Below are 9,200 nucleotides of genomic sequence, written 5' to 3' on the forward strand. Positions count from 1 at the left end.
TACGCGATCTTACAAATCCATCATCGCACGACCGCCACAGGCCTGAACCACTCGTCTTTCTGCGGTGAAGCGAAAGCGCACAGGACGCTTCCACGGCAGTAGAGAATAGATCACAAAATACACGGTTTCGTCACAGTGCACTCGCGTCCACCGTGCTCGCGTCACAATATTAACAATGAACAATACCTCACCTCGCAAAGGTACGTTCTGTCGGGAGGTTTCCACCCCGCGCCACGCCTGATTCCTGAAAGCCACAGTTTCCGTCTCCTCGGGGATTTCGGCAGCTTGAACAAGCGAATTCCTCTGGAAGCTCTGTTCCGGCACTTCAGAGCACAACAACGACCCATTTTTCAAACAAGACCGGAACGGCGGAACTCCCGCGGCTACACAAACTTTTGTTTACGTTATTTCAACGCACGTGTCCGCGTGCGCATTCGTTTATTCTACCATTAAAGAAGGCTATGACGAAAAGCTCACATGCACCAAGTTTTCAGTCACCGAGCGTTAACTTTTTAACTCTAGCGACGCTAAAATGAAATTACCGAACCCTGCTTTACTTTTGAGGCTCACGACCACCGCTAGGGGAGGTTTTGCGGCTTGTGATTGGCCACGAGCGGCCTGTCAATCAACTATTCGACCAATAGATTTTCGCCCCATTGATACCAATGAATGGCCAAACTCTCCCAATATACGGCTCTGGGCCGGTGATGGTGCTGAGGCAGGCTAGACGACGCTGCTTGAATCCACTAGCAGTAACGTTTGGGCCTTGTCCTTCTAGGTGCCATGCGGAGAGAAAGTCGTCTGCTTGTAGCACAGGAGTTGCGGTGACGTCAGAACGACGACGATCTCTGATTGGCTCTGGTTAAAAGGATAGTGGGTAGATCCTGGGTTCGAGCCCCACCCCTGCCCGTTTCGATCTGGATGAGCATCGTACCGGCGTGCGGTCGTGTATCACTACTGCGTGGTGCACGTTAAAGACCCCAGGCTAGCGGTTGTACTGCCCTGGCTAAATTGCTCATCTACAGCTCTGAGACTCGTCGCCCCTGTGAGGCAGACCAAGTTCTAGGCTGTATAAACACACACACAACCCCCCCAAATTTTCGATAGTGGGTAGTCCTAAAGGCTAGACGCCTTGAGGTCTACCCACTATCTTTTTCTATCAGCCAATAAGATCGAAGATACGGGGACAATGAAGAAACATGGACAACAGGACAGGCGTCGTCTCTGTTTCTTCCTTGTCCACGATTGTTCACGCTTTTTGACCTCTTTTCAGTACTGGACCAACTAGCCCAAACCCAAGTTTTAATGAAAGCCAATAAGAGCTCGGCGTCTGACATCATGACATTTCAACACCTGCAAAGAAGCAGACGAGCTTGCCCTCCTCATTCGTTTTGTATCCTTTAGCGTCTCGCTTTCCCACGGGCGCAGCGCCCGCAATTCGCCAGCACTCGAAAAACGCAAATAAAATATAGCAGCTCAACTGGCCTATACGGATAATATCCTGCAAATCTCCAATTCTAATATCCAGCTAAAAATAATATTTAAAATGATATTTCGTGAATTTTACTTAAAGGGGCGATGCAACAATTTTGTACTTTGCGCAAAATACCGCTTAGAACGGATCCCCGACGTTAATGATACATGAAACACGCGTTCGTTTTTCATCCCACGCAATAGAAGTCCCAAAAAAAAATCAAAGAAAAACGAGCAGCGTTCATCCCCTCAACTCGCAGCCAGAATAAGCGGCCACGTGATCTGGAGCCGATTATATGCCGCCAAGGTTGATCATAGCCACGCGCTGGGGTTGGCAAGGCACAGGACAAGCGCTGATTTTCAACCATTGTTACGGTTCGGCTATTGTCGTCGTTGCAGCGATTGGACACGGACCAGTACCCGGATGCTTGTCGAGCTATTGATTATCACTAGCCCAAATCAAGTGCCCACGCAGTGCTCGGGTCCAATCTACGGACCGCCTTCAGATATCGTCATTGAGGTGTACTGCGATCCCCACGTTACGTCATCAAATTTTGCAAAGGAGAGATTGAATAAAAATTATCGCTTTTGTCTTTCAAATTACATCGCAACAAAGGAGTTTCTTGGCCAGTGGCGTTGCGTGCCAGTATCCTTGAGTCCCACTAGTGCCAGTAAGCTCGTGTAAAGTGAAAAACATTCCAATTGAATATCGTTGCACCGCTCCTTTAAGTGAACCCCTATTATTTTCTTTTTACTCGTGCCCTTACGTCCGCCGCGGTCGACAACGTTATTTTGAGGGAACAATTTCCCTAGTTTTTAGTGTTTCTTTTGTTTCGAATATTTTCCTTCCTAGAACGAACACCCTGCATACACTACAGTCACTGATAGTTCCCAGCGTACCGAATCACATTCAGTCCGCCTACCGGAAGTGAATCCCGCATAATCCAGTTCCGAATCGCTGGTTTAGCCCGTGGCGGAAGTTAGCAGTTGGCCATTTCGGAGATCGGCCAAAAACAACATAAAATGCATATAAAACGTTTCCACGTCACCACCGGTACGGATGGGTGGGAGCTCTGGTCATCTATGAGTTCGGACTCAAAAGAAGGTGCGCTAATTTTCTCTAGTTTTTTTTTTCTTTTTTTTTTTAATATCAAGTAGCCAAAAAGACTGCCGGCTCACTTGCTCGCTCCGGTTGAGCGGGTGCTGCGTTTCAAACTATGCCTCAGACGTTAAGCCTAACACTCGACTTCGATGTGTTTCGTGGTGTGTGAGAGAGAGAGAGAGGGAAGAGACAGTGAGGAGCAAGTCACGCACCACTTGGAGCGAAGGAAAAAACTTTAATAGCAAAAACAAACTACTGTCGCCACAAATCAGGGAAATTGATTGAAGAGCTCGCACGAGAACGAACGCACAAAGTACGCGCTTCGCTTGGACCGCACGGCGCAGCGCCATATTGGGGAAGATTTGGAGTGCGACTGCTGCTATGCGACTCGTTTCTGAAACGAAGCTTGGTAATTTCGGTACTGTAGGAACATTCAGTGACGAGTCGCATACAACCTATTTTGATTGGAGAGTGCGTTAATTCTTTCAGTAGAGCCACCGGGCGACACCTTGCCAGGACAGAAGGCACGCCGGCTTCACTTCAAGGGTGTCGCCTTCAGCAGAATTGTGTATGCGGAGCGCAAGTTCGTCTGCTTCTTGTACAGGGGTTGCGATGATGTCAGAACGCCGAGCTCTCATTGGCTGAGTGAAAGAAATATTGGGTAGACTTCAAGAAATCTAGCATTGAGGTCTACCCACTATCCTTTCAATCAAGGCTAATCAGAGCTCCGCGTCATTTTAACGTCACTGCAACTCCTGTGCAAGAAGCAGACGACTTGCACTCTGCGTAACTTTGGGCAAACTACTGATCTCTATGACGATATGCTGGACTGCTGATCTCCGCTTCGAGACTATTGCGCGATTGCGACCACCTGTCGGCCATCTTACGTCACCCGGGAAGTTGTCAAGCCAGTGGTCACATGACCTTTGCGTCTTTTGTCAGGCGACCTACAAATGGTAATGATGGTAGCTATCTATATAGCTACCATCATTACCATCATTATAGGCTTGACAGTGCTAGAGCGGGTGACGTAAGATGGCCGACCGGTGGCTGCTTTTGTGGAGGGGCTATCCGCGATCCAGCAAATCGTCATGTAGGTCAATGGGAAAAGAGCGAGTTTTTCTTTTTCTGTTACCGGGTAGTTGGCTCACACTGAAATTTCGAAGCCATGGGAGGCACATACGCCGAGAGTTTAAGCAGTGTTGCTTTCTCGCAGCACACTATAATGGTCCTCACACACAGAAAAAAGGAACTACACAAGACACGAAAGAAGAAACACAAAATGCCTGTTAACACAAGCAGCGAAGCGCTACAAGCGTAGCGCTGATCTCCCGCTAAGCGTGTGCTAACGAGAGCGTTCACCAGCTTTGTATCGCACCGTCAAAACTGTTGCTCATGGCAGACGATAAGTTGCTAAGAACAAGTGAGCAGCGCTGCATCGCAGGACGACGAAGCGCTTGATCTGCAAGACCTGTTTTGCTGACCTCCGCCGAGAGCTATTTGCAGCGCGGAAATTAAGGGGCCCTTGCGCCCGAAAGGGCCTCATAGACCTATACTCTGTTTCATACTTAGTGTGCAACACTGTCAAAGCTTTTGGCGCGAGCATGGGGCTTCACCTCGTTGATCGTTTGCACGCGTTCTCGCGCAAACAAAGCCATATGAGGCCACGCGCTCGCGCCAGTAGCTTTGAAAGCGTTGCACGCTAAGTGTGAAATGGAGTATAGGGGGACCTCCCGTCACCCTCCGACCGCCAATGTATGACCCGGAAAAGACGACTTCAGTGATTTTTGAACCTGGTGTCGTGGAAATCGCACCAAGCCTATCACCTGAATTGGGAGGCACAAACACTCAAGCTGCATATACAGGGACAGCCGCGGCCACATCAGACCCAATAACAGAAGGCATCCAGGACATTCTGCACCAAGAACCCTTGGCAAATCGGGCCAAATAGAAGTTGACAAGGAAGAAGGCACAGGTCACCTGCAGGGGACCCAGCCCTCCCGTCTCCAGACCCACCAAAGATTACCACCGCCGGAGGTGAGCCAACCTCTCCAAGTTCTGGCAGGCGTGGTTGAACGCCAACCGGCGATCCTGGAAACTCTGCAACAATTTGTTGCCCGATTTGTACCGCTACCACAAGAAGCCCTGAGTGACTAGGCCTTCCCAGCATAAACATAGAGACCCAAGACAATACCCACGGTCTAGACGCAATAACTGCAGGTCCCGGTCACCGAGGAGACCAACCACTGGGGATCGCAAAGCAGAATTCCAACAAGGAGTACAACAAATGGAAGATGATGGCCGTTTCACATCGGCACACCCGAAGCCACAAGTTGACGGCCGGGCTTCTCAAGCTGGCGCGCCGACGTACAGCACGTCCCAAGGACCCACGCCGGGTCAATCCGTACCACCGGCACCGCTAACTGCGATGTCGGTCTCCCAGACAGACGGTGACCAAGAATGGCCGCTCCCAGGCGCTTCATCGCGGAAAACAAGACAAAGCCCACAAGCAACGGAGAAAGACGACGAATCTACGCCGGGGTCACTCATGGTACAAGCGGTGGTGCTTCACTCCATGAGAAAGAGAGAGAGAAAACTTCTTATTGCCACTTAAAGAAAGAAGTTGGTGCATTCACTGGAAAAGAAATCCGCGATGCTATCGAACATGCCGGCATCCACGTTCAAGCAGACTACACCGTCCACCGGAATGAGGAAGCGAATGCCCTATCCATCACCACCAGGACCCTGCCATCAGAAAAAAACGCATGACAATCAAGGAAATCCGCAACGGGGACGAAGATAACACATTCCAACCATACAAGACTCTCGCCGGATTCAAGTGCCGCGGAGTTGTGTACGTATACGCGGTAAGGGTAATGAGGTGTCTCCTGCAGAACGCCTGGAGGATATCGTGTGAAGAACACAGAAGATGGTAGCAGCGCGCCCCTTGGGGAAGAACGGCAACGTGATACTCGTGACATTTCAGGGCAAGACTTGCCTTAAACGGGAGGCGTACATGCACAAGGTCCTCGCCGTTCGTGAGTACCATTCGAGACCGCAAGTCTGCTTTCAATGCCATGCGATTGGTGACAAAATGGACGTGTGCCCACGGAAACGTCCGCGCTGTGGAACCTGCGGCTCCGAGCACGATGGTATGGAGGAGTGCACGAAAGATCCAAATTGCGCTAACTGTGATGGGGCCCACGTGGCCACGCAGTGTTGGAACTAACGCGTTACAAGTAACGGCGTTAGTGGTAACGCGTTAGTTTTTAGTGGGCACGGCGAAACGATGAGAGGCATGTGGTTAACGAGGGTGCCGTTCCTCTTGCTGCAGGTCTTGCTACTACCGACTACGCCTGATCCGGTCGATGGCGGCTGCGCTGTTGTTGACTGCTTTTGTCGTCGTCACGATGAATCGGCAACGGTCGGTCAGCACAAGTTTGTTTCTACCAACGTGACTACAGCGGCGCCACTTCTCTCCGAGGGGTTTCGCATCACGGGACCTGTTATGTAATCTGCAGCATCTACTACAAAAGACACTCCCCAGCAATATTTCTTCAGTGGGAACGGCGAAACCACGAGAGGCATGTGGCAAACGAGGCTGCTGTTATTCTTGCTACGGGTTTATTATTGTACATCCTCTTTCAGAAGTAATAATTTAGCGCTTATAATTGTGCCGTGACCAACGTGTCTAAAGAGATGTGTCTATGATTGCTTTCTTGTTTGTTGGTTACTGCTGTGTGGTGACGTGGAGTCCAATCCCGGCCCCGTTAGCCTGGAAATACTTCAAACCCTACTTGATGGTCAAGCGACCATACAGAAAGATATCACCGAGTTTCGCAACCAACAATCTGCAACCGACAAAACAGTAAATGTCATGCACACAAAATTCACTGAGATGGATGAAATCCCAAAGGAGCTAAGAGAGAAGTGTAGTCAGATAGACCAGCTAGAGACCATTCTTAATTCTTCGGAGTACTCTGCTCCAACAAAGCATAACAATTTCTGACCTTGAGAACCGCTCTCGGCGCTTGAATCTAGTCATTTTTGGCGTCGCGCAAAGTCCGAATGAAAACGAAGAACAACTGAGGATTAAAGCAATATCTGACATGCTTGCTGACAAACTGGGTGTGCCTTGTACTTCAATTGCCAGAATACACAGGCTAGGAAGAAATATGGCGCTAAAAGACCAGTTATCATGTACTTTCAGGATTTGACCGAGAACCAGTCAGTCCTGAGAAATGCGAAAAAGTTAAAAGGGTCTAACCTGTTCATTCAGAATGACTATTCACAGAGCATGCAACATAAAAGAGAAAAGTTGTGGGAAAGTGCCAAACACGATAAGGCTAACGGTAAGAGGGTCCTTCTGGTTCACGATAAGCCCCAAACTAATGACTCGTATATCTGGGACGAGGATGTAAATGAACGCATACTGCTTTCCTCTGCGTCACCAGCTCATTCTAAGGATTGACGGGCAGTTCCACGAGCTGTAAACAAACAACTGCGGTTTGTAAATTTCAATGCTCGCAGCATTAGTAGCAAAATAGATAAGCTCGAGCTCATTTTATTTAACTACGATCCTCACGTGACGATAATCACAGAAACCTGGCTTACCGGTGAAATTAATAATAATGAAATAATACCGTCTACGCATTAAACATTTAGAAGAGATCGTTCATTTCGGGAGGGAGGCGTTGCAATCGTGCTCAAATCATCAATTGACGCTGTTTTACTAGATCAGATAGATGATCACGAGAGTTTGTTTCTTAGAGTGAATGTCTGCGGTTCCAGTGTCATTTTGTGTGCTGTGTATAGGCCCCCAAGTTCATACGCTGACTTTTTACTAAGGTTGTATATTCATCTACTACGAATTAAAAAAAAAAAAAAACTTATATCCTCTCTGGCGACTTTAATCTCCCAGATATCGATTGGACGAGTTTCTCAAATGCATCCACTGATAATGCTACAATAATTTGTGACATTATGTTTGCACGTGATTTATCACAGATTGTAACAGAGTTTACACGCGTCCAGGTCTTATGTAGTTCGCTTTTAGACCTAATTTTCGTAACCTGTGCCTTTTCTGACTGCCATGTTAGTGTAGAAGATGGTGTGTCGGATCACAAGTAACTATACTTTTGCTGCTCTTTGTAGCGCTTTCAGTCAATAAAAGACTCACAGTGACGTCTGTCAAAGATTTCAGTCGTGCTGATGATGACAGTGTTCTCGAATATTTAGATTCGGCGTTTGCTGACTTCTAAAGAAATTATTCCGATGTATCGGTTCTTTGGCAAAGATTTAAGCATTTGTGCGCATTTTCCTTAGACAACTTCATTCCTAATAAACACAGGTCTCCAAAACGAACCAATCCGTGGATTGACAGAAACATCATTGATCTCAAACGTAGACTAAAAATCATGAGAAAAAAAAATGTAAGCCCGGAAGGGTACACACTAAACCAAAATATACCCAGATGGGAGTACATCGCTTGTCCTCTAGCGCATTCCCTTATGGGAGGTTTTTATACTCTGCAGGATGGGAGTTCAGAATGAACTCCCACGGAGGCCAGAGTTTTTTGGGGGATGCAAGGGAGTATGTACAGAACTCCCAGCAGTACGGGAGTCTGTTCGTGGACCAATGGGAGTATTTCTTTACTTCCATCAGAGTGTTCCTATGTGGATCCAAGGGAATATTCTTTCACATATTTATGGGAGTTTTTACGTGGACTCACGGGAATGTTCCTTTACATCCACCTGGGAGTTCTTACGTGGATCCACGGGAGTATTCTTTCACATCCATATGGGAGTTTTTACGTGCATTTATGGGACTATTCTTTCACATCCATATGGGAGTTTGTACGTGCACTTATGGGACTATTTTTTCACATCCACATGGGAGTTTTTACGTGCATTTATGGGACTATTTTTTCACGTCCATATGGGAGTTTTTCCGTGCATTTATGGGACTATTTTTTCACATCCATATGGGAGTTTTTACGTGCATTTATGGGACTATTTTTTCACATTCATACGGGAGTTTTTACGTGCATTTATGGGACTATTTTTTCACATCCATATGGGAGTTTTTACGTGCACTTATGGGACTATTCTCTCACATCCACCTGGGAGTTACTGCCGGGACCTAAGGGAGTATTCTTTCACATCCATTTGGGAGTTAGTACGTGGACCCACGGGAGTCTTCTTTCACATCCTCTTAGGAGTCGTATACCTACGGGAGTATTCCTTCGCATCCATCTAGGAGTTTCTTCAAAGCCAGGAAGTGTGGAAGGAAAGGCATAAGCAGGTAGTATAATGCACAAAATAAATTTATTGCACTATGGATATTTTTAGCACATGTCGTGTAACAAGAGCTCATTTTGCCTTGGCGCAAACTGACTTATACCCCATTAGACGGCCATTTAAATGGCCTTCAGAGCAAACTCCTCAAAAAATGTCTGCGAACACCAAAGGGCACAAGCAGAGCCGAGATTGTGAACTGATTTGCCGATTCTTTGAAGGAATTCATTCCGAAGGCCATTTAAATGCTTGACTGACAGGGGTATTTATTACAATGTAGGGTACGCTAGGCTAACTGTGGTACACAAGCCACGATCGCTCTGTAGAAA

The sequence above is a fragment of the Ixodes scapularis genome, unplaced genomic scaffold, assembly GCF_016920785.2.
Source record: "Ixodes scapularis isolate PalLabHiFi unplaced genomic scaffold, ASM1692078v2 PGA_scaffold12__126_contigs__length_90152505, whole genome shotgun sequence".
Classification (NCBI taxonomy): domain Eukaryota; kingdom Metazoa; phylum Arthropoda; class Arachnida; order Ixodida; family Ixodidae; genus Ixodes; species Ixodes scapularis.